Source organism: Falco punctatus (genome assembly GCF_963210335.1).
Source record: "Falco punctatus genome assembly, chromosome: Z".
NCBI classification, from domain to species: domain Eukaryota; kingdom Metazoa; phylum Chordata; class Aves; order Falconiformes; family Falconidae; genus Falco; species Falco punctatus.
In genome coordinates, this window is record NC_137586.1 from 7,795,155 (window position 1) to 7,822,117 (window position 26,963).

The 26,963-nt window shown below is 39.1% G+C and overlaps 1 long non-coding RNA gene across 1 annotated transcript; it reads left to right on the forward strand.

Annotated features, from left to right (window-relative positions):
• The first annotated feature begins 24,329 nt into the window (after window positions 1–24,329).
• LOC308056435 lies at window positions 24,330–26,413 on the forward strand. Its single transcript, XR_013924834.1, has 2 exons — window positions 24,330–25,429; window positions 25,593–26,413. It is a non-coding gene; the product is annotated as an uncharacterized lncRNA (long non-coding RNA).
• The last annotated feature ends 550 nt before the right edge of the window (window positions 26,414–26,963 follow it).

Genomic DNA, 26,963 nt, shown 5'->3' on the forward strand with positions numbered 1-26,963 from the left:
ACTTGTACAACAACTTTAAAGCAAACTACGAGATACCATTTTATTATTATTCTGGCAACAGTCAACGTGACAAGTCAAAAATAAACTTCAGGAAAAGAGGTTGTGTTCTTTTTTCTGCCCCCCCCCCAAACGTCCTTGAATTATTTTTTTGCTACTTGGTCGATGATGATAAAGTACACCAATACAGAAAATACCTTCATCTGAGGAACTATGACAGACTAGGCGTTTTCTGCTGAGTAAAGTCTTGTAGGTCTTTACACTGACTATTAGAGACAAACCAGAGCAGGCATACTGTTCTTTTTTCTGCACAGCATCTTTCAGCTAATCCAGCTGACTGCCCCATCTTGGCTCCAGAAGTACCCTAGCCTTAATGTCTTGCACTGTTGAGTCCTGAAGACTGGGAATTCTCACTAGCCAAGATGTAGGATCATGGGAATGTGGAAGGCTGATGTGAGCCTTCTGAAGGCTCTGTGCCATGTTTTGTAGACTCTGAGTACACATGAATTTAGGGATTACAGTTCCTGTTTGCCCTACAAACATGTATTACCCTTGACAAAATAGCTTTCTCTGTGCATCAAACCTTATCTCCAAAAAGACAGGAATCAATTCCCATCTCCTTTCACCTCTTTGGGGCAGAGCCTTATTCTTTTTATGTGTAACATGTTAGTAAACAAGACCAGTCTTAGTGGAAATCTAGGAGCTCCTGTCTTACCTCTGCTAATGACACAATTCTTAAAACATGTAGTGGGAGCAGCTCTCACAAATATTTAAAGAGTATTTATGGTAGGGACCCAAAGGAAATAAGCAGTACTAGACAATGTTTTTTCTTATTAAATATGCCAAGGTAAGTAAACAGATTTGAATGGAGGTGTTTGTATACTCAGTGCTCTGGGCTGATACTTTTTGGGGGTTAAATTCTACTCTCAGTGCAGCCCAGACAAGTTTGCAGGCTTTGTATCTTAATTAAATCTTTCTAATGAATCAGAGCAATTTTTTAACTCCCACTTTACATTTGTTCACTCACTAACATGTACTGTATATATACCTTCAGATCCTAGAATCACATTATGGGTAAAGAACGGTTTGGAACTTTAAAACTCAATTTAACTATGATTTAAAGTATTTATTTATTTATTTATTTCTAAATAAAACATATTGGCTGATACTTTATTGTAAATAACCTAGTCATTCAATTCAGAAGCTTTACTGAAAATAAAACAATCTTGATAACAAAGCTTATTTAGGAAGTTACAATAAAATACTGAGTGGTTTTTACTTTTACTAATGTAACTCCATCTATCTGCATGGTAATTCTCAGCAATGCTAAGTTCTATTGCCCATTTGTAAGTTGATACAGTTACATAGTACAAACAGATGTTAAATTAGTTTATAAAAACACCTAGGAACAACTGTAGCAGCAGATTGCTTGTAAGTAATAGGCAAGATTATAAAATTCAGATTACAACAAAATGCAATAGCTTCATGCACTGGCACAAATTAAAAAAATATATACCATAGACAAGGTGCAAAATGGATCAAATTAAGATAATACCAAAATAAATGGACTCAATATTATGTTAATATTAAAGAACTTTACTAGCACTGCGATCCTACCAAGGAATTTTAATGTGTTTTCCATTGCTACTGGTGATGTTGCCTGCAAAGTATTAGTTCGAAGGTCTTACAAATATTCTCTAAATATGAAAAATATTTGCAGTGTATTCAAAACAAAATCTGTACAATGGAAAGATAGCACAGCTATTGTCACAAGCATAGGTACAAAACCTGAATTCACATTGTTCATGTAAAAAATTTCCGAAGAAGAGGCTATTTTATTCAATAAAGCAGAGGAATTACATTATAATAGAAACACTGACATAACCCTAACTGCAACAGCACAAATGTCAGTTCTGTAATGAGGCAGAATTCTGCGCTGCTTCACTAATCTCTGGAGACATGATTCTACAAAAAAATAAAATAAAATATATGTAAAAAAAAAAACACCCACAAACCCAAACCAAAACAAACACCTTGAAAATATACAAGAAACAGGCTGGTGGTGTTCTTTTTTTTTTTTCCCCTTCCTATAGGACATGTTGCCAATCTAAATTAGGTTAAATAAGATTTGAAATTAGTTCAGTCTCTATTAACAGCCAAGTAGAAAGAGATATGCATGGGGAGAAATGTGATTAAGTAGCTGAAAGGTATTACAAATTACAAAAGAAGAATGGACCATTGGACAAGCGCTGGGTGTGTTTGGCTGAAATCAGTTTGGCTATTGTGCAAAGGAAAATTCTGGAGGGGAGCAGAGGAAAATGAGGTTTATTCTTAGCAATTTTAAAATATACATAGAGTTGATTCTGAAGCAGCTTTTTAAATTCTGTCTTGCAGAAGTGTTTATTGCAGCTTCTACAAAAGGACTAGCCCTGTTGATACTATAAGTCTTTTATACATTGTGACTAGCATTACAATGACTGACGCAACATGGTGAGTAAAAAAATAAAGTTCCCTTTCTCCCTCAGTCCCCCACCTCTCTCTCCAGCAGATCAATATGCTTGAAGAAAATGTCACAGACTCCATTGAAGGTAATAGGTTTAGATCACCATTACATTTTCTATTCAATGAACTGAGTCTGCTTGGTCCATTTCTGTTGGAAAATTCACCTGTTTGAAAAGATTCATTTTCTTCAATGCAGTAGAACATAACAGCAGAGCAGCGATGCCTGCAGTGTGTGTATGTATATGTGTGTGTGTGTATGCATATTTAATCTGTGGTTCATCAGGAGGGGGGCGTGGAGGAACAGGAAAAAAAGAAAAAAGGGGTAGAAAGGAACATGTAGCTAACTGTAATTAAAATAGAGTCCTGAAAAGTAAAACAAACTCTGCTGTTCTGTATTCCCAGTACTGCCCCGAAGCAGTGGCATTTGTTTGGAAAACAGAATGTGATCTGAAAAGGCAGTGTACCAGGTTCAGGCCTGGTGCTCTGAAGTCAGAAGAGTGAATAAGTTACCTAGAATTTAAATGGTGAGGGCTAGACTGTTTCTGGGGTTTTTTTCTTTTCTTTTCTTTTTTTTCCCCTCTGTTGTTTTTTGTTGTTGTTGTTGTTGTTGTTGTTGTTTTTTGTTTTGTTTTGTTTTTTTTTCATGGTTACAAGACCATTTCTGAAATGTATAGGGTAAGACTCTTCAATAGATACCTGTAGGAACTATCAGACCTCTGTTGCATGTGTGAAGCAATAAACAGTTCTGCTCCAATTTGGCATGTTATATCACAGGATCATAGAATCATTTAGGTTAGAAAAGACCTTGAAGATCATCATGCTCAGGCATTAACCCAGGACTGCCAAGTCCATCACTAAACCCAAGTCCATCACATCACTAAACCATGTCCCTAAGCACCAAGTCTACACATTTTTTAAACACCTCTGTGTGGAATAAAAAGGGCAGTAAATAGATTCTTGGGTTTCTATTTTCTAGATAATGAGAAATTGCCAATTCAGACTTGCTAGCCTCTCACACAGCATAATTGCCCCCTTTTTTTAACCCTTTTGAATATGTTTAGCATCTTTTCCAAGAAAGTTTGTACTCCAGATATGGAGACATCCATGACAGAGAATCTAGAATTCCTTGTACAGCTTTTTCTGTCTTTCTCATTGCCGAAAATGTCTGCTTTACAATTTAAATTTGAATGATCCCCAGCACTGTTTAGGGCTTTCTTTGCTAAATGGCACTGCGCTTTACTGGCTAATATTTTTCCCGTCAAGGCATGTGCAGACTGCAAAAGTAATTACCCCAGTCTCTCTCTCCCCACTGCACCCCACCCCAACCCCCATATGCTAGATTTATTGGAATGGTTATAAACTTAGAATTACTCTACAATTTGGTCAGGGTATAGGCATGCCCTTTAACTCTACTGCTTTAGCTACACACATCTCCACCAAAACAACTCTTCAGAGTATAAGACATTAGGTATCTTCATAGTATCACATGTAATAAAACAAACTATGTAAGTTATGATTTGTCTCCTTAATCTGTTTTCTAAATCAGAAAGAAATTAATTTCTCCTCAAAATGTCTGCTTCTCTCTATGAACTAAAATGACAGCCAAGGGCACTAGCTCACACGGACACATATGTACTGCAGAAAAGTCCAAACCAGTATAGATTGGTAATGGCACATATCACCCATTGATGGCAGAAATAGTCACCATGACTTTCCTTTCAGGGTATTTTTCTTTTTTATGCAAAGGCAAAAATGTGGCTTTTTATTCTTTTGTCAAAGTATTTTTCATCAAGAACATAGAGCTCCACAAACATAAGCTTCATTGCTAAAACATCAGTATTTTTTAGTGATTTTTGACAAAATATTTTTTTTTTTTTTTTTGCAAAGCATGATTGGTTTCTCTAGAACATTTTGTATTTTCAGTTTTTGTCAAAAGCATTTTTAAATTAAAGTGTTTTCTTTAATTTCATGTTTATGTTTTGGAAAGAGACAGGCTACCTTTTAAAGCGAGACAGTTAAAAGAAGGGTGGGGGGTGGGGGCTCTTTTAATCACCCTTTTCAAGATGTTTTTGCGAGTCCACTCAAAGGGTCATCCAACATCCTTCTCCATTCACATTTATCCAGGATGGCTATTTCTTGATTTTTACTAATTTCACATTGTGTTTTACAACTTCTACTGTTCTGCTTTGGCCTATTTCTAACCATGTTAGAACACTGACTTGTAGCTATACGATGACACAGGAAGAGTCCAGCAACAGAAATGGGATGTGATTCTACCATAAAAATATTGTTACAGAATGTATATATGCAAGAAAGATGAATTAAGATTAAATGAGAAGTGCTGGGGCTTTATAATATTTTCTAATTTTGAGTGCTACTCTTTATATTTTGGTATTCTTTTTATGCAGTATTTCTGGGTATAATAAAAACATTGGAATGCTTGTGGGAATGTCTGAAAGCAGAAATATCAGGCAAAACTCATTAAAAAATTTGTTATTATTAATAAGACTGGGTAATTTTAAGGATGAAACCTTCATTACCCATAATTTCATGAGATCCTAGTATAACTGTTACTAGTTCTGAAAACACAGAGTCAACTTCTTTTTGGTTTTGAATCCTGTGTGACCTGTGAACTAATCTTTTTTTCTTCCTTGAATTGCTGAAGGACAGGGCAGGGCAGGGCAGGGCAGGGAAGGGAAGGGAAGGGAAGGGAAGGGAAGGGAAGGGAAGGGAAGGGAAGGGAAATTTCCAATTGTTATGGTTCAGAGAAAAACATAAAAAAATTGAAAAAAAAGTGCTAACCTGAATGAAAGGAACTATTTTAAAAAAACTGCATTCATTTTAGAGTTTAATGCATCACAGTGGCTTATGATGCATGACTATAAATTACTAGTATTGGTTAAGTTCTCTTCTCTCTGTTAATAGAATATCTAGATTATAGTAACTTGAAAACAGAAGCACTTTTGATTGTAACTTGACTATATGCTGTGTTGGTTAAGGATCAGTAAAAGTTCAGCACCAGGTTCTTTGGGCACACACACAAAATACCTGAAATCATTTACAAGTGCAAAGAGAATTCTGATGCTAATGAGGGCTAAAAATTGGATTCACAAGTTTACAGAGTACACCAAACTGAACAAAATTGTCAGCATAACATTTAAATTACTTTTTTGATAAGCTTGGCTATTTACAAATCATCAGACAATTACATCTTCCAAAAACTATTTAACATCAATTCACTCTGCCTTTTCAACAGTGCACTTGACTAATTCCAAATAAATTGAAAAAAATTACCTTGCAGATTGCAAGAAACTGACCAAAAACAATTGCTACAGTTTTAAATTGTGTATCGTTAAACTAACTCTGCATAATAGTTTTCATTTGCATTATCTTCCCTGCTCCAACCGTTAACTATTTCACAGAAAGACATAAATGTTTGGGTGGGATTAGTCTGATACACTGAAAGGACTGTGTTTACCCCTGAATTATCTGTGTGCTTTGCCAAGTTAATAATGCCATTGCATAATGAAAGTATTGAAAAAAACTACATTTCATCTTTTCCTCTATCCAGCTATTATTATCACTACTTGTGCAACCCTAGAAGTTGTCTGTAAGAAGAGTAATTTGTGGAGATTAACGCTGAATATACAAGGGTATGTTTTTGTCCTAAAAGAGGGACCCTGGATCCCTTAAGCATGAGAAGGCCAGTTCCAAGAACAAGCTGCTACCACAGAGGCAGCCAGTGCCTGAGTCTTAATCTACAAATGCTGGGAAATGTAAGGTTCTGTGTCCATGTTTTTAGCAGATTGTCCACTGGCCAAAAGACACCCAAAGAAGCCTTGTGGAGGTGAGGGGTGAGGTTGATCTCACAGGTTAAAATATTCCAGACAGAGATTCCTACACTTCAAGCGTCTTTCATGTCAGTGAAGAAGCCATTGATGATCTTATTTCAGTTGTCCATGTGTAGGTGTCTGGCATTGCTAGAAGCATCCCAGGTACGAAGCGCTGACCAAGCAGCTGACAGATCATCTGTAACTGCTTTGACAGCTACAACAGGTGTTGTGGTTTAACCCCAGCCAGCAACCAAGCACTGCAGAACTGCTCGCTCACTCCCCCTCACCCAGGGGGATGGGGAGGAGAACTGGAAAGAAACGTAAAACTCCAGGGTTGAGATAAGAACAATTTAATAGGCAAAGCAAAAGCCGGGCACACAAGCAAAGCAAAGCAAGGAATCCATTCACCACTTCCCATGGGCAGCAGGTGTTCGGCCATCCCCAGGACAGCCGGGCTTCGTCAAGTGTAACAGTTACTCGGGAAGACAAACGCCATAATGCCAAATGTTCCCACCTTCCTTCTTCTTCATCCAGCTTATATAGTCAGCATGACGTCATACAGTATGGAATACCTCTTTGGTTAGTTTGTGTCACCTGTCCTGGCTGTGTCCCCTCCCAGATCCCTGTGCCCCTCCAGCCCTCTCGCTGGCAGGGTCCAAGGAACTGAAAAGTCCTTGATTTAGTATAAACATCACCCAGCCACAACTAAAACCATCCGTGTCCTATCAACATTGTCCTCACATCAGAGCCAAAACACAGCACTGTACTAACTACTAAGGAGAAAATTAACTCCATCCCAGCGGAAACCAGGACACAGGGGAGCTGTGATTTCCTGGACTGGCAGCTGAGGACAGACAGATACCCCATCATCTCTGTAGTCGGACAAAACTCCTGCCTGTGCACAGCTGAATCAAGGCCAGCCGAGTCAATGAATGCTGAAAAGCTGTTCTTCTTGCTAAACATATGTGAACTTTAGGATAAACTGGATAGTTCTCATGGATATGATCTATATGTCTAAACATGGATATTTGATGTAATTTTAGACACCCCAGTGGGTCTTGTCCTGCTTCTAGCTGTTTCCCAAAAAGGTTATAGAACTCCTGCATCATCTTTTTCAGCATATGCTGGTCTTCCTTGACATCAGCCCCCATTTTTATGGTCTGCATGAACATGTATTCTAACAATTCAGCATTGTAAATGGTATTTGCACTTTGCTGCAGTTTAACAACTACAGTTGCTTCAGCTTAGCTTTACATTAAAGGAATAATTTAGACTAAGTAAAGACGTATTAACAGTCTGTACTTTAAATTAAAAAAAAAAAAAAAAAAGAGAAAAGAAAAAGAAAAAAATCCACTGCAGACATTTTCAGATTTAGTGCAAATGTAATTAGTTTGATTTACTATACCTTTAGGCCACCAACTCCACCTAAGCTTCCAATGAATTACTAAAAAGGAGAGGTGGAGAGTCAGAGGCAGCCGAGGGAGTGAAGTGTTTGGGACAAACCCTGACACCCTTACCCAAACACTGCAGTAGCATTGGCTGAGAATTTCATAAAAAGGACTCAGCAAGGTTTATCACTTGCATTTCTATTTTTCTTCTTATTTGAGCGTTTAGAACTCCTTAATACTCTTTGTATTGCGTTTGCATGGCGAGGTTTTGGTAGCGGGGTGCTGCAGGGGCGGCTCCTGTGAGAAGCTGCCCGAAGGTTCCCCGTGTCCGGCGGAGCCGAGGCCCGCGGCTCCGAGAGGGACCCCCCGCTGTCCAAGGCCGAGCCCCTCAGCGACGGTGGTGGCGCCGCGGGGGGGACGCGTTTCGTCAGGGGGGAAAGTTGCTGCCCAGCAGCGCCTGCAGCGGGAGAGAGGAGCGGGGTGTGTGAGAGCAGCAGCCCCGCAGCCCCCGGGCCGGGGCAGGGGGAGGCCGGGGGGCTCCAGGCGCCGCAGCAGCGGCTCCCCCAGCCCGCGGGGCGGCCCCCGGCGGGGCGGGCCGTGCCCCCAGCCCGCGGAGCCCCCGGGGGAGCAGCTCCCCCCCCGCAGCCCGGGCAGGGCCCCCCCCGGGGCAGGGGGTGCCCGCAGGGGGCTGTGACCCGCGGGCGGCGGCGCTGGAGCAGCTCCGGGCAGGGCCCGCGGCCCCGCGGGGAGAGGAGCCCGGGCCGGGCCGGGCTGGGGCAGGGCCGGTGCCCCCGCGGGGGGCCGGGCCGGGCCGGGCTGGGCCCGAGGGGCTGCGCCCGCGGGGGGCCGGGCCGGGCCGGGCAGGGGGTGAGGAGCCCCGGGCCTGAGGGGCAGCAGCGGCGGGGACAGCGCGTGCGGGGGAAGGGAAGGGAAGGGGAGCGGGGGGTTACGGTCTACTTGTTATTTTCCTTACCCTATTCTGATCTGATGGGTAATAAATGGAGCTAATTTCCCGAAGTCGAGCCCGCTTTGCCGGTGAGGGTGATGGCTGAGTGATCCCTCCCTGCCCAGGATCCCCTCATCACACCCCCTCCCCCGGCCCAGCTGAGGAGGGCAGCGGCAGAGCGGCTGGGTGGGCACCTGGCGTCCAGCTGGGGTCAGCCCATCACACTCTTCAAAAAAAAACTGGACTTTATTCCAGATAAAGTCTATACAGGATACTTCTAGAATAATGCTCAGTGATAAAAAAAAAGGAATTTATGTTCTGGGAGAAGGAGAGGAAATACAAAAGTGCACTGCCTGAAATGCTGCTAACTGGCAAAATGCTACTAAATGGCAAAAAGCCATTTCATTATACCTCTTCATACTCTTCCTTTCCGAATAGAAACAACACTGATCCAGCCTAAAATCTTGCAGTCCTTACTATGTAAACTATCCCTTTCTCACAGACACAAAGGGCAGAAGGCACTATTTCAGAAGTCCTTTCAGGTTTTCTTCCTCTTATTTAGCCTTAATTAAATCTTTTCTCCCACTGCAGGACAGCAATAGTTATCTTATAGTTAACCAGTAATGAATAACTGCTACTGGTTAATGAGTAATCATTACCTCAACTGAAGCCAACGGGAGCCTGGGGTTTCCTGAAGCAGGCCCCCTTCCCATTTGCATGCTGCAGGGTAACATCCCTCTCAATTTGGCCCAGAGACTTAGCTTGCTGCCTACCTTATCAGCGGCATAAATGCCTCTGTGGTAGCATGGGGTATTTGATAAGACTGTGTGTCACATAGCACTCAAACTCCATAATCATCTCTGAGCCACAGGAGCTTAAAAACGGAGTGTGAAGTCATCTTTCAAGTTTGAATGCACAAGTAAGCAAAGACAGTAATTAAACTTCAATTGGTATTTTAGTTTTAATTCAGCTGCAAAGAGCAGAATCTCGCCTTCAAATTTAATTAACAGCCTTCCCCTCAGCCCCCTCCCACACACACAGCCAACCATCTATCAACAGGGAGCTATATTCTCCTTCCTCACAACCCCACTGAAATCACGGTGGAGAATTTGGTGGTACAGCAGTTTACAGAGTGCTGATGAGAACCCTGTCATAAAAGGAAGCACATAACTTTAAGCTGAGATTCCCTTCTACTGTTAAGAAATACCAGAGGATTTTTTTTTTTTTTTTTTTTTTTTACTTACTAAGGATTGCTGTGTCCTGCCTCACACCAGATGAATCTTTCTTATCCGCTGATTTGGCCTTCATTCTGTCCCTGTTTAGAACATTGCAAAGCAAAACAACAATAAAAAAAGCCTTTTAGATCTTACTATTCAAAGGTGCTGTATCTGCATTTTTTTCTCCTTGAGACTGGTCTAGAATATTACAAGCAGATTCTTATAGACAAGATTGCCAAGTACCTGTCAGAGATGATTAGTGGGAAAGAATGGAAAACTTCCTCTATTGACACCATGGGATAGGGCCGAGGAAGAATGCAGCAAAGCTGGGGAAAAAAACCATATATTTACTCAAGTCAGGGGCTATGGACCTTCCTTTGACCCACCTCCTTTTCTGTGTGGAGTTCAGACCAGTTCTTTAGGCTGTTGAAGACTTTTGTAAAAAGATGGGTTTACGACTTTTTGTCAAACTGAGGTCAGCCACAAGTGTCAGCAGATGCAGTAAATGTTGCCTGAGAAATGGAATGAGATAAGCCTGCAGGAGTGTTCCTAATGGTAACAGTGGTGGAGCAGTTGAAATAATGGGTATAGATGTGAAGGTGGTGACAGGACATGCCTTAGCCATCTCCTTCCTATTCTCTGTTCCTTTTGTAATATTGGCACATGGCAATCATGGATTGTCTGTTGTCATGCAAATGGACCACCTGTCCCCCAAACTACCTTTTTCCCCTTCAGTACTCAGAATTAGTGTTCACTGTGCTCCCTTCTTGCAACTCGCTATTGAAGAGATACTGGGAAGTTCATAGAATCATAGAACCACATAGGTTGGAAAAGACCTCTAAGGACATGCAACCATTAACCCAGGACTGCCAAGTCCATCCCTAAACCACATCTCTAAGGCACCACATCTACATGTTTTTTACACACCTCTAGGGATGGTCATTCCACCACCTCCCTGGGCAGCCTGTTCCAGGCCTTGACATTTTCAGTGAAGAAATTTTTCCTAACATCCAATCTAAACCTCCCCTGGCACAACTTGAGGCTATTTCCTCTTGTCATATTGCTTGTTATCTGGGAGAAGAGACCGACCTCCCACCTGCCTACAACGTCCTTTTGGGTAGTTGTAGAGAGCATTAAGGTCCTCCCTGAGTCTTCTCTTCTCTAGACCAAACAACCCTGGTTCCCTCAGCCACCCCTCACCAGATGTGCTCCAGACCCTTCACCAGCCTTGTTGTCCTTCTCTGGACACACTACAGCACCTCTACATCCCTTCTGAAGTGAGGGGCCCACAACTGAACACAAGATTCAAGGTGCAGCCTCACCAGTGCTGAGCACAGGGGGATGATCTCTTCCCTGGTCCTGCTGGCCACACTGTTTCTGATACAAGCCAGGATGCTGTTGGCCTTCTTGGCCACCTGGCTTTCCAGTCACTCTTCTCCAAGCCTGTAGCATTACGTGGGGTTGTAGTTACCTGAGGGCAGGACCCAGCATTGAGCCTTGTTGAATGTCATACAATTGGCCTCAGCCCATCAGTCCACCCAGTCCAGATCCCTGTGCAGAACCTTCCAGCCCTCCGGCACATCAACACTCGCCCCCCGCTTGGTGTTGCCTGCAAACTTACTGAGGCTGCACTCAACCCCCTCATCCAGATCATCGATAAAGATATTAAACAGGACTGGCCCCAATACCAAGCCCTGGGGAACACCGCCTGTGATCAGCTCCCAGCTAGATATAACTTCGTTTACTACCACTCTTTGGGCTTCAAAGAATAACTGAATGCTAGTGGATAATATATATCCACATGGTTTCCCAAGGAAATCCAAGAAAGCAATGCCTAAAATTTAAATTAGCCCGTTTGAATTATCTGGGTTTGAAAGATCAGCTGCGTAGCCATGTTCAGCACAGATGTACATTCAAGCTGTATAAGTCTGCAAAAAAGTGCATATTGGGATTCTGGAGAAGAACTGGTTACATCTGGGCTACTACAAGTCCAAGCTCTCCCTTGCCTGCTAAATATTATGCAACAAAAAAACTTGAGGAAGATATGAGCTTTAAAGGAAATTATATGGCAGCTGTTCATTGCAGGGTTTCGTGTACCATCTTCCTGAATTCTAATAACTAACCACTGTCAGAAGCAAGGTGCGGAAATAAATAGGCCAATGGTCTGGTCCACTCTGCTAATCCTTGCTTTTGGATGTACCAATTATAGTGAGTTCAGACTAGCAGTAAAATTAATTAGAGGAAGAAAGCTATTAACTTGTGCTGCAAAATTAGGTAAGTTAAGCTCCCCCTCACACCCACCCACACATAGGTACAGCTTTGCTAATTGATTACTGAGGAAGGCACCTGATATTATTACCTATATATGCAGTGTATGTTTTCAACTCTGGGGAGGAACTGAGTAACTTTTTTGTTCTTGAAGGCAGAACTAAAACTTATATTAAAAATGAAGAAATTGAATTCTGCAAAAGCATGGCACAGAAATAGTGTTGTGCCTACATAAACCTAACAGCCTACAAGCTGGGCCTAGCTGAAAGTGCTGGCATTTCCCTGACTGTAGTGTATTTTCCAACTACTTTTATCAAACACAAAGGCTCAGAATGACTTGCTCTGAAAAGCTGTTCACTTTCCTCCTGTTAAGAGCTCTGATATATACCAGGCTGCCCAAACCTGCTAAAGTCATGAGAGTGCCTTTCAAGATGGAAAAAGGTTTGAGTTTGTTTTGGTTTTGTTCTTTGTTTTTTAGTTTTTGTTTGTTTTTTTTTTTTTTAACAGGCTGTTGCTTGCAATCCTCACCCAGACTGAAAAAATTCTAGTGACAGCTCTCCTCACTGTCTAAACCATTGAGTAAAGATTAAATGGGAAAGGGCTGTCCCCAATATTTTATTTTAATGGATGAGGTCCATTAGGAATCAATCTTCAGAAGAGTGATCAGATTAGATCCCAGCAATAATTGCTACCTTACTTATTGTATTGGTATCCTATGTAATCAATAGAAAGAAACAGGCATTTTAAAAAGCAGATGCTACTGTAGGTTATTTGAGATTAGCTATCCCTAGCTCACAGCCCCTCAAAGAAAGCTCACCCATTAATGCAAGTGCAGCTTTCTGAGTTTATGTATCAATGAGTTCTGATATGTACAGCTTTCTGGATTTAGAGATGTTCCTTCAAACAACAAGGAAATATTAGTATAAGGTATGATTATAAAAATATTTATTATAAAAAGTATTCCATACACAAAAATCTATTAAATGGTCATGGCATTGTGAAAGGTTATAAGGGATACCAATAAAAGTGTGCATGCAATATTCCTAAATGTATGCCATCAAATAATCAAAGATCTAATCAACGTCAGACACTATGTTAAATGCAGTCTTATATTACCCTTCCTGTTATTATTTTTATTTGTACTGTTATGTTCTGAACATAAGTTTGAGAAGTTTATAAACATATTTATATGACTGTATTAAGATAATTTCTTTCTCATCGAGGTCTGTAGCTAACATGGAGACATTCAAGAGAATCTTGTTTAACTGACACTAGGTAAATATAAATAGCTTTCTAATAATTATAATACGTTGAATAGCAAGAGGAGCATATTAGAAGTGAAACAATATTGCTAGCCTAATTGAGTAGTGGAAGTAAGTTAACAGTCCAATAATGCAATATAAATTAAAATGCCATGAAATCATAATAATATAATGAGTCTAAATAAGATTCAATGACAGTAATATTTCAGACAAAAAACTTCTTTAAGATAGTTCTGTCTAAAATTACACATACAAACCTGCATTAAAGCAACATTATTAAGGTTGCAAAGTCAAGCACTCAAAACAACTTAGGGAATGCTCGAATTAAGTTTGCCCGCGCAACATTAATTTGGCACCCTTGTGTGGGGGCATTATGGCACAGTCTTTAATTACATGATCACATGCTATTTTTTTCCACAGGGTGCCTGCCACCTTCAGCTAATTAAGGTTCACAGGAAAACTTAATTTTCACATTCTCTAATTTCTGCAGGCTTGACTTTGCAACCTTAATGATATTATTTTAACATAGGGGTTTGCTTTTGTAGCTGTGTGTGAGAGAGAAAGAGAGACAGAGGAAGGGTGAAGGGGCAAATGTGCATGTGTATCGCTAAGTTAAGAAAACAAACATTTTAATGGTGATATCCATCCCATGGTTTCCTACTGACAGCCAGCTAGATCTCTGGCAAAGATGGAAATACAAATTTAAGCTCAGAATTTAAGCTTATTGTCCTCAGAGCAGTGCTACTGAGGAAAATAAGTCAGGGGCAACAAAAATGGGCTGTCATCTGCCTTTGGCTGTAGAGGATGCATATTTTTGATTACTTTCAATCAGTATCGACTGGCTTGCTAGAAATGGTTGAATCCAATATTCTTGGGTTTTTTCTTAGGTTTTAGAACAAAATATGAACTGGACTGTTATAGACCCATTCGCCCTTCCCTGGTCCAGTTTCTTTTCTCTGAGGTCTCTTAAGTTCTTCAAGTCTGTTCTCACGTCAGTATTAATATACTGTAAGTAAGACCATTCTTACCTCCTTACAAGTTTAACAGTTTGAATCCCTGGAGTACCAATACATCTAATTTTTCTGCACCTTACATTCTGACATCTCTTCTTTATCTTCTCTGATTTTAACATCTTTGCTAAAAATTTGCTACTGCAACAGGGTGGAGCATTCCAGCACAACCCTCACATCTGGTAGTTACAGCATACTCTGACTGCTTGTTCACAAGCTTTTCACACTGGCATCTTTAGTAAGAGCTTCTGTTTGAGGTCTTGGGGCTGGATCTTCCCCCTTCTGTAAATATGCCCTTGTTTCTTCTTCACATTTTATATGTGTATCTGTAATTATTCTTCTGTATGTCGGTATGCATATGCATGTCATACATATGTATTTGGCCTTTTGTTTGATATATATATTGAAAGTATACACACATCTAAGAATATGTGGACAAACCTTACATTTGACCACTGTAAAATACATCTCATTTGAATGTATTTGTGGGATGCTATGTAAGTTTTTAGATTTCAGGTATGTCCAGCCCCCTGGCTAGATTAATTTACTGACAAACATAAGCAGAATGAAATTACACTGCTGAAGTTTATGATCTCTGCATACTTCAGGTTGTCGCTGATGATGACTGTGCACAGTAGAGGTGTGTGATATTAGGCTGTGCTGTGGACCCTGTTAAGTAGCTTACAGGTATCTTCCAGCTCACTGTGCAGCCTGCAGATGCATTTGGTTCTGCACGATCTCAAAGTCACCTTTTCATGCTTTCACCAGCTGTACTTGGACAAAAGAGTTTTGGAATAGTTCTGGTGAAGCTATGTTTTTTCAGCCAATATAAGGTCTAGGAATACCCTGCAGTCATATAAATAGGTATTTGAAGCATAAGTTAGCTTTAAGTTAACAAACTCCAGAACTGACTGCAATAGGGCTCAGCACAGCTGAAACTTGAATGTGGACTATTTTTCCATGTCTATATTCAGACACAAAGTGGACTTAAGAGCTTGCATGTGTTTGGTGCTGGGACACTTGCACAGCATACAGCATCTGAGCTGCTATCCCTTATATTTCTATTAAAAAGCATCAGTCATTTTATAAATTCCAGCAACTTATGAAGCTTGACTTGAGCATTTGGGGAAATGGGAATGGGAAAACCAGGCATCCTGCAGTCACCTAAAGATGGGTGAACATTTTTAGGGAAATAAGCTCTAGCATCCTTTAGTACTACAGCATGGATCACATGGTGGTCTTGTACAGTGGTTGTTTATTCAGATAAATCCAGGGTAAATAAATACACACATACATAAACACACACTTTATTTTACATTCTTTTTATTACTGTACCTCATTATTTCAAGTGGAAACTTGAGACTTGTCCTCCAGGTTCTCCCTAACCTGTCAGATTAGAATACATGTGGTCAGGTCAGGTGTGTATGGGTGTGCATGCATTTCTCAGAGACAAAAAACCAAACCATTTTCCTTGTTATGTATATTAACGAAAGGAATGACAGTTATTGCAGAAGCTCAGGAGCTGTTTCATTTTCTTTTTAAGTGAATCAAATTGGTGACACTACCAATATTTTCTAGACTGTTTTGTTTCACTTCTCAGATATCCTTTTGATTTTTTCCCTTCTTTATTTTTTTTAAAAAAAGATGATGAATGCCTACTCCTTCAGTAGCAAGGTTCATGTTGCTCTCTACAGCTGGAGGAAGTGACCTGTGGCCTTTCACCAGCAACAAATTTCTCTCCTTGTCTGGAAGGACCTATTTCTTTTGGGATGACAAATGCAGTTGTATGCTACCACATTTCCCACTTTTCTTTTTTTTTTTTTTTTTCTTCCCCAGATGGTACATTCTAAACAGTACATTACAGATGGCTGCATAACCCTGAACTGCTGTATGCAGAAATGTGGTGGGAATGCTGTAGCTTTTGTTTGGTCTAGAACAATTGCAGTAGTTTTTCAGACTGTGTTTTCAAATGGATAAGAATCAGCACATTAATCTTTGCCAACATTACCTCCACCTCTCTTCTCACTCCCTTCTCACAGCCCTTTCTTATTTACTGATTAGTTTTCTTCTTTCCTCAGGGCTGGTGGGTAGTTTCTCAGCCATGGGGAGTGCAAGGTTCTGTTGAGCTACAAAAGGATCCAAAGTCTGTCATTCAGCTGACTCCCTTTAACGTCAAAGGGACACAGTCAGGCCCATAGTGTAAGAGGACTCCAGTTAGATCTAAACACAGCAGCATGCATTTTCCTAATGTGAGTATATGCCTGCAAGCCAAAGAACTGTGAAAAGGATTTCATAAAGGCCACTCAGTAGCCACTATTAGGATACATAATTAGTTTCTCTCATTTCTATAAATGTTTTCACAACATAGTATCACATCTGCTAAAGCAAAATAGTAATAACAATTACTGTTTGCCCTTTATATACAGCTTTTAATTCTGGTAGTGAAGGAGTTCTTACACACCAGAACCTCTGTTAGCTCTCATAAGGAAAAATGCCAGATGTAATGCAGTGTGATACATATTTTGGAGAAAAATCATGGTGTCCAATGTCACCTCTTTGCCTTAAAACAAAACAAAACCAGCAACAACAACAACAAAAACAAAACCAAAATTGTATTCAGATACAAACCAGCATTAAAAAGCTGACATATATCTCTCTCCCTGTCCAAACCCTACTCCCACTGCAAGGAGAACAGGCAAGAAGGAATTAAGCTGTGTTCAAGCAACCTCTGTTAGTGCTGTGATGCAACTCCATCAGGGCACCTAAAGAGAGTTCTCACGAGGCTTCAGACTGTGCTGGAAATGGCTAAGGTTCTGCTGCTTGCTAATGCAGAGAGGATCGGCAGAAAGTGTATTTCTTCTTTCTTTTTTCCTACTGACCTTCTTCCAAGGTTTAGGGTTTAAGGTTTGCCTTGTTCCAGAGGATTGGAGTTTGCAGCCTTATAGCTACATACTCATACTTGTGTAAGAGCAGAATTGATCCAAAGACCTTATATTCCTTCACCAATTTCATGAGCCATTGCATTTCCCCATCTGTAGTGATTAAAAAAAAAATACGTAATATTACAGGATGTGCCAAACATTAGCTACGGAAATGGTTGAGTCTGAGGTTTTATGGCACAGAAAAAAGTCACATCAGCTAACCCAATATGCAGTGTCCATTTATGGAAATCACTGCTAAACCTTCATGTAGCTATGCCTAATTATTATTTTTTTAATTATTTATGAGGTTCTTTTTCCAGCTCTTATACAACCTACTTAACACCTGAGGCTTTTTGCACCAACAAAATGAACTGCCTTTAGTACCTGAAAGAAATTATGATTGCTAATGTACTCCTGTTCTGTATGTGGTGCTAAATACTCTTTTACAAGAATGATGAGCCAGGTAAAAGATGAAGTTCAGAAGCAAGGGGCAGAAATTCCCTGGCACATCTTTTTCTAAGCACCAAATAAAAGGAGGGATGTAAGAAGAGGTTCAGCATTGCTTGGTTTTGCTTTTATTTGGCTGTGAGACCAAATGGGACACTTGTAATGAGGACTCCACATCTTGACATGTAGAGTTCATATAGAAAATATGAGCAGGAAAACAACAGGGAAAATTTGTAGCCAGATGTGACTTATTCTGCATAATACTGTCCATACCAAAGTGTTTGCTCCTATGCTATCATTGATTGCCTTTAGCTAAAGCTGCTAGTGCACTGAAAAGGGAAAGGTGCTATCTTTTAAAGTATGTTTTTAGTACTTTGGAATCACCTCAATACCTTTTATGTCCATGACATCCTATTCTAGCAACAAGACCAACTTCCTTCTGAAATTATGTAATTTCTTAGGTGATGACAATTCTTGAAAAAAATCTCCTTGCATTAGATGGGAGAAAAGATGAATAGTCCTGCTGTGAAGAATGAAGTGAGAGGACACCTTGAGTTTAATAAATCTAAGGGGTATGTATGATCTTTAGACATATATTTATGGTATGCCAAATTAATGGTAGCCCATTCACACAGTCTGTATTTCAGAAGAGGTTCTACGCTTAATCTACTAATAATAACCATTGCCTCTGAAATGGCCTACCACCTGAATTTGTGGATTAATTAATTTTAGATCCAGACACTGCGAACTATGGCCAGACAAGATTATGGTCTACACTACAATGTATTTTTTTCAGATACATCCTAATTTTTTAAGAACTCTGTGCAAGATGCCTTTCTTTCCCCTTCTACAGTAAGAAAAGACAGTACCTGTGAAATTATCCAGCCATCTAAGGAAAGTTTCAGGACTTTGTTGTTTCAGGGAAAACAAAAAAAAAAAAAAACGAAACCAAACCAAACCAAACAAAAACAAAAAAAAAAAAAACAAGAGGGGGGGAGGGCAATGGATAAGAAAAGTAAATTTTTTAGCCTGCTGATGAGATTATGAGACTAGTAGTCTTTAGACAAATTTATATATAATCAGCAGTATTTTTGCTGACTTTGTAGATTTCCTAACTGTAAAATGAAAAGAAAACTAGGTCCACTGCTTTTTCCAGATTAAGACTGTAAACAAGAAGGAGTTACTATGGGTAACTAAGTCATAGTAGTAATGCAAAAAAAATTTAGTATACAGAATTCCTTGATGGAGGTCATCAAGGGATGGCCCATGCTTCAAGACATTGAACAGAGCTGAAATGAAACCTTTTCATACCTGTGAAGGGCAAAAACATCATTGCTGGTGCTGGAATAGCTCTAAGGAAGCTATGGTCTCTGGAGAAGGAGTGGGCTGATCTGGGAAAAAAAAAAAAAAAATAAAAAAGCCACTGTGTTCTATTATTGCCTGGAGGCCAGTGTGTTCTGTTAATGCCTGGAGGATCAAAACACAGAGGTCCAGCTAGGTCAGCTGGTGCTCAAATTAACCTCTATGAACTAGCATGTGCCTAACTAATATTGTGGTTATCTAGCCATGAATTTCAAGGAGGGCTTTATTCGGCCTTGCTGAGTTGAAATGCAACATTGATGGGGCCAGCAATCTTGTTTGAAGTTTTGCACAACAGATCAAGCCTTCTGTGATGATGTAGGACATTTTGATTAAATTCCATCAGTTTCAGACAGCTTTTTTTGTCAGAGAATGTCCTCACTACTAGAGTTTAAGATTCATATAACATGAGGGCATTACCTTGTACTATACAGATCTGAGTAGAGTGGGGTTCTTATGACAAAGATCCCATTCCTGAAATAGTGTAGCATATAAAAAACAGGATCAGAATTTTTGTTCATCATTTTCATATCTCTTCCTGTGTAGAAACAAACAGTCAAACTGTTAAAATGCTTTGCAACATATCAAATTGTCAGTTCCAAATTGACCAGAATCCACTTGAGTCAAGGTAATTCCTAATGAGATTTTCAGAATGGATGTCTCATGTAACTACTGCTCAAGTCTGTGTCTGGAGCAAATCTCCCATGATTGGAACTACAGGATCAAAATGTATCATGGGATGTAAAATTTAGCAGAAGATGCCAACTCATCCAAACCAAGATTACAAGAACTTTACAACTGTTTCCAGAGCAGCTGAGATTAATACTTTCTGACTTTGAACTAACATTAAATAAATCATTTCATCTTTGTTCAGAAAAACAGGAAAATTCAAATCAGCATGACCCAAAGACTTGCCTATGAACATTTTTTTATTATTATTTTCCATTAATCATGCATATTAATCTAAAAATATTTTGCTAGAGAAATTCCAACAATTTTAACTTCAGAAGCACGTTTTTTTTATTTTTAATTATTATTATAATTATTCTTATCTACATTTTTCATTCTCATTTATGCTTAAATATAATAAAAATATTATTATTCATACCAAACTTTGACCTTTTCCTTTTCTATATAACCCAAATTTGCATCACCCTACTTAAATGATATTACACATCTCTTTAATTAAATTGATGCAGAATGAATAAAGAGCATCAAGGACTGAATTTTATTGTGAAAAGACCATGACATGGCACCAAGTGTCAAATCTGCTATAATAAGATGTGCAATAGAGATGTTCATCCACTGTCAATCACAAACAGGACTATTGCCGTTCTAAGTTCTAACAGATTTATATTTTTTTATATAAAGATGACGAATAATATTTTGTTTGTTCTCATGCAATTATATTCTAAAGCTGAACATTATGGTATAATGAACAATGCAAAGGATAATGACCAAGAAATCTGATCTTTTCTGCTTCTGAATGCTGGACTTAGCAGCCCACTCATTTCAAATCACTTTTACCCTTTTCTGTTTTTTTTATGGTGTTGTATGTGGGGTTTTTTGGGGTTTTTTTTTGGTTTGTTTGTTGGTTTTGGTGTTGGTTTTGTTTTTTTTTTTAATATGAGTTGCCTTTGCTTTTTCCTTTCCCAAAATTTTCTTTAGCCAAGGCTGTGGTGGTTCGTTTTGTTTTCTTTCTTTAACATCTACAATGTCAAACAAAATAAGAGTTCATTTAAAGGTAGAGGTAATGCATTTTCCCCCATACTCTTAACAGCATAGAATTCATATTGCCTCCAAATTTCCTACAGTAAGTGGAGGCTGAGCCTAAATGCTTAATATACAAACTCTGAAACTTTGGAAGATATTACAGTACTTAGGCGTCATTGGTATGTCTCTGTAGAATGGGCCCTTAAGACAGCTCTGTAACCTATATAATAATATCAATAATAAAGCTTTCAGCAGATATCAACCTCCTGCTAAGTGCATTCTCTCCGTTTGAAAAACTTGCTAATTCAAAACCATTAAAATAGATTCTCTCAAAGACTCCATTCTGTCAAACACCAAAACCAGAGATATACAGAGAAAGGGATTTAATTATCACTGTTCTATATCTTAAAGTGTGAGATTTTTCTGAGAAATAATTGCCTAAGTTTGTCTTCAAAAGGCATTTTAATAGTGCTAATACTAGTAAATATTGCTCATTTTGGTACTGATGTGCTGTTTTAATAGTTCCCACGGTTTCTAAAAGTCATTTCTTATTGTTTTACTGTAGAAAGAATCTCACTTTAATTATGTCATAATTGTTTGTAAGCCATAGAATCTTAATTAATGCCAATGGCTTAAAGGCACACACTGAGCACAGACTTTATGTTTGTGTTTGTTTTCCAGGCTCTTCCTTCTGTAACAAAAGCCCCAGCATGAGTCCCTACGAGCTGCCTATTTCCCTTGGTCCTTTCTCTTTGTTGCTGTGTTTTATATTAATATTTTGTAGACTTCTCTGTCTTCTTGCTTCCCTGCTTCTGTCGTGTTTATTTGTAGGCTCTTCCTTCTCTTTTTAAACTTATTTCAATATAAGATTATCAATAGATTTCTAGACACAGCACCAATATGGGCTTCAAAACTACAAGTAGGTAGGACCTACAATGAAATTGTAGAGTCTGAATTATGTTTTCCTAAATATCTGGTTCTCAATGTTTGGAAAGCTTAGCCACTTAGATTGGGCTTCCATTAAAAAAAAAAAAAAAAAAAAAAAGAAAAAAAAAAGAAAAAAAAAGGAAAAAAAAGAAAAAAAGGAAGAAAAGAAAAAAAAACCGAATAAATTATTTTTTTGCGGTATATCATAGGATTGGAAGACCTCAAGGATTTCTTATGATTAATACAAATATTCTGGTCATGGTTTTGACATATGAGCAAAAATATGAAAAGGTATTACAGAAAAAAAAAATCTTCCAAAATTTCTGCTGGAAGATGAATAATCCTGCTTCTCCAGTTGGTTCAAAGGTAAGGAGACAGACAATGACTATAGCAAATTCCCACCTGGATTTACTTACAAATTTTTCATCACAGTAGTAGCTCAAGGTCCTAAATCCAAAATCTTATGTTCTAAGTGCTGTTTAAACACAGAAATTATTCTGTCAAAATGCAAAGAGATTCTGTCAAAATACTAGAGAGACAACATTACCATTTTACAGGACAAAAAGAAATGATATATAAAAGGATTAAAGAACTAAATTTTCAAAGGCACTCACACATACAAGTGAGTATAACTCTTATTTGGTTGGGATTTTTTCTCTTAAAAAGTCTCAGCAAGTTACATACCTGAGTTGTCTATGTATCATTATTTCCCACTTCAGTCTCCATCCATATCAAAATAAGTATCAACTAGTATGTCAGACAAAAATCACATTACATTTACTAGCTGTTTTTTGGGTTTTGTATTAGCTTTTCTTTTGTTTTTGTGTTGTTGTGGTTTTGTTTTGTTTTGTTTTGTTTTGTTTTGTTTTTTCCTGGAGTATGTTTCTAAGCTTTTACTTCACAATAATGTGCTGGCACTTTTTCTTTCCTCATGGGAATGCATTTCAGTAAAGAAATTACAATATATGAAATTGTGTTTGTTCTTCTTTAATATAATAATGAAAGTAGGATTTAATTAAATAGCATAAACCCCAATTATTATTTTTTTTTTCTCTCAGAGCTGATTTATTAGGTACAGTATAAAAGCTGTTTCCTCTTGAAGTTTCCAAATCACAAGTCATACAATACATTGCTTGGAAGCAGTTTGCATTTGGAGCTAAAGCAGAATGTTATATGCTGTTCCATAGTCTCAAGAGCCTGAAAACAATACTGATCATCCATGGTCAAACTTGGCCATCAGTGTGTAGGTAGAATGGAGATCCCACTGAGCATCTAGCTGAATCTTTCACTGTTCACATTTATTTCCAATTCTGATGATACTAAGATTTTATGGCAGAATTGGGAATTAATACATTTCTGTCATATCCCAGCTCAGTGATTAAACTTCAAATGAAACTTATTTATACTGTAAAAAGTGACTTTTTTATTTCATCTATTTTGGTGCCTATAGATGCAAAGACCTGGCAATAGCCATTAGTCCTTGAGAAAATTAGGCTGGGAAGAGTCCTAAAAATCACAATGCATTATATTTCATCCACTTACCACTGAGTAAACTTATGTTTGTCTCTCACATGTGCAGACATATAACCATTCTTGATGGAAAAGGGAGAACACACTACACTACTGTTGTTGTAGATGCTCCATTAACTAATGCATTTAAGAATGCTACCCTGGTAAGCACTGTGTTTTACAACTGAAGGAGGAGTGAGTTTTCCCCAGTGATGGAATAAAAGAAAGAGTTAATGATATGAATATTCTTTAAGAAATTTAGAAGAATTTGCAATTGACAACTATTTTCCAATATATTGGAGAATTCATCTTCTGTGAAGAAGCAGGGATAAAGAAAGAAGATGGAAAAAACCTGCAAATGAAAGGTCTTAAATTTTTTATAAAAAATCTCTTTGAAAAAAAAAATATTAAATATGTCTTATTTAATGTACAATTACAAAAATAATAATACAATATGAAAAGCCACTTCAGAAGAAAATGAAAGTGTATTTCATTGTGACTGTGTCAAAATGTGATTCATGATACTGGAAGAATCTGAACTGACAGGATAAATTTAAGTAAATTAGTGTTGGCAAAAGTTAAAAAAAAAAGCTGAAACAGCTCAGTAGCTCACAATAAGCACTTGGTACTAAACAAGATCAAGCCTTTATTATATGGCCTATTCATGCAGCAGAAATAATGTCTGTCTTTTAGGATTTATATTACCTTCCTTGCCCCTAAGTGGTTGCAAATGTCTGGGTAATACCAGTAATTGAAAATACTAATAATTTAAAAAGGTGCAAGTTTCTGCTGCCAGAAATCTTTTTTCATAGCAAGACATATAACGAACACGGTGAGGCATGCAGTAGAGGATATACTTTGAAAACATTTGGGGTTTGAACTCTGCAATTCGTATGATGTCACTAAACTTTGGAATAAATTCCAACAATTTATGACCTGTCACTCGAGAAACTTGCAAACAGATGTCAGTAATATACAATGACAGAAGGACAAGTATTAGGGAGTGGTTGGTTGTTTGGGTTTTTTGTTGTTGTTGTTGTTTTTGGTTTGGTTTTTTTTTTTCCCCTGTAAGAAAATATAGATCTAGTTCTGTATTAAAATAAATAGATTTTCGATAGAAGTATCTTCCTTCCTATACTTACTTTTTTTGAAAATAATTGTTTTCTTTTCTGCCTTCCTCTGTCTTCAGGTACTTAACCTCACCAAAGGCAGAAATTGCTGGATGAAATTCCACAGCCTGGACTATAAATAGACAAGAGGAGAAAATAATCAAGTTTGTCATTCTCGAAACTGCCAGCAGAGACTGGGAAGTCAGAAACACTTGTCCTGCAAAAAGACCTCTCCAGGACCTAGTGTCTGGTGTTACCCTTGGCATCCCGGGCACCAGCCACTAACGAAGGCAGGACACTGGAGTTGATGAACCAACACAGATCCAGCAGGGCAGCTCCTAAACCATCATTTGCCAGTAAAACCTGAAGACATGGTAACTGCTGGAGCCCTGGCAAGTTCTCCTCCTCTACAGCTAAAACTGTCATATTTGATACATGTTGATAGCTGAGGTCCTGCAACACATGTTAAATGTAAAGCCTACTGAAAGGGAAAGTAACAGGAGGTATCCTCCCTTTAAGGAGAACAAACATTTTGAGATGGAGGTGGTTTTATTCAGGCAGACTATGCTTCCTGTTAATAATGTCATACCTTATCACATAATGAAGCAACCCTTTACTGCCAATGATGTAAGCTATCTGCAAGGAAAAGGAAATAACATATTCTTTCCAGGACCTCAGAGTTTTAAAAGTAAATAGGATTTTTAACTTCTGGTTTAATGCAGATGTCTTTCCAATATAATATTAAGACCTTTCATGACACGTCTTTTCAATACAAATAAACAATCTTTGTGAAAATATTTTATTTGTAAAGGAAGGAAAACCTTAGTGACTGTAGTGGGTTTCATAACAAGGCTTTGGTAGCGGGGTGCTGCAGGGGTGGTTTCTGTGAGAAGCTGCCAGAAGGTTCCCCCATGTCCGATGGAGCCAACACCAGTGGCTCTGAGATGGACCCACCGCTGGCCAAGGCCGAACCCATCAGCGGTGGTGGTAGTTCCTCTGGGATAATGTATTAAGGGGGGGTGTGGGGTGTGTGTGTGTGTGCGGGGAATGCACCAGCAGAAGAGAAGTGAGAATATGCAAGAGTAAGAGCTCTGCAGACACCCAGGTCAGTGAAGGAAGGGACGAGGTGCTCGAGGTACCAGAGCAGAGATTGCGTGGCAGCCGATGGTGAAGACCAAGGGGAGGTAGATTGTCCCTGTGCAGCCCATGGAGCCCATGGGGGAGCAAATCCCTACCTGCAGCCCATGGAGGACCCATGCTGGAGCAGGTGCATGCCCAAAGGAGGCTGTGACCCATGGGCAGCCCATGTTGGGGCATCTCCTGGCAGGACCTGTGACCCCAGGGAGGGAGGACCCCAGGCTGGAGCAGGTTTGCTGTCAGGACTTGTGACCCTGTGGGTCACCCACACTGGAGCAGGCTGTTCCCGAAGGGCTGGGGCAGGGTGTGAAGAACTGCAGCCCAGGGGAAGTACTCACATTGGAGAAGTTCATGGAGGACTGCTTCCCATGGGAAGGGCCCCACGCTGGAGCAGGGGCAGAGTGTGAGGAGGAAGGAGTGGCAGTGACATGTGATGAACTGACCACAACTCCCATTCCTCATCCCCTGTGCTGCTCGGGAGGAGAATGTAGAGAAATAAGAAATTAAGTTAAGCCCAGGAAGGAGGGAGGAGTGGGGGGAAGGTGTTTTTTTTTTTTTTCTGATTTGAATGGTAATAAATTAAACTAGTATCTCCAAGTCAATTCTGTTTTGCCTGTGACAGTAATTGCCGAGGGATCTCCCTGTCCTTATCTCAACCCAGGAGCTTTTGTTATATTTTCTCTCCCCTGTCCTGTTGAGGAGGAGACTGATAGAGTGGCTTTGGTGGGCACCTGGCATGCCATCAGGGTCAAACCACCATAGTGACAAACATTATTTAACTATTAAATTACAAGCCTTTTGTTACACACTCACCCATTTTTTTTTTTTTTTTTTTTTTTTTTTTTTTTTTTTTTTTTTTTTTTTATATATATATATATGTATGAGAGAGAAAAAGATAGAAAGTAAGACATAAAGTGATGCCTGTATGTATGTGGGTGGAACTGTGACGAAATGAAAATAGGCACAGAAAAATATCTAGAATTAAATACAGAAAAGCATAACTGTGTACTGGACACCATGCAAATCACTTATGTGGGACAAAAGTTCTTCTATATATTGTGTGATGAATCATGGGACTGGCAGTAATTATGCCAACTTGAGTGTGAAAAAGTTTGACATGTCCAGTACTCATCAAATGCCATCTTCTCCAAAATTCTGCTTCTTCCAATGAAGTTCTTGCATTACCGGCCAACTTTATGGACAACATTTCATAGATGCTGTGAGCTTCCCTGTAGCCAATACCTTGAAAATTTTCTGTAGGGATCTGAGAACAATGTACTTGTCAAAGCACTGAAAAATATTTTCAGGAATATTTCTTCAATGTCAAACAGTGGCAAGGGGATGGACATATTTTCCTTTTCTAGCTTATATTAGCTGTAACATTTATTGGAAAAAAAAGGTAATATTTTTACGAAATG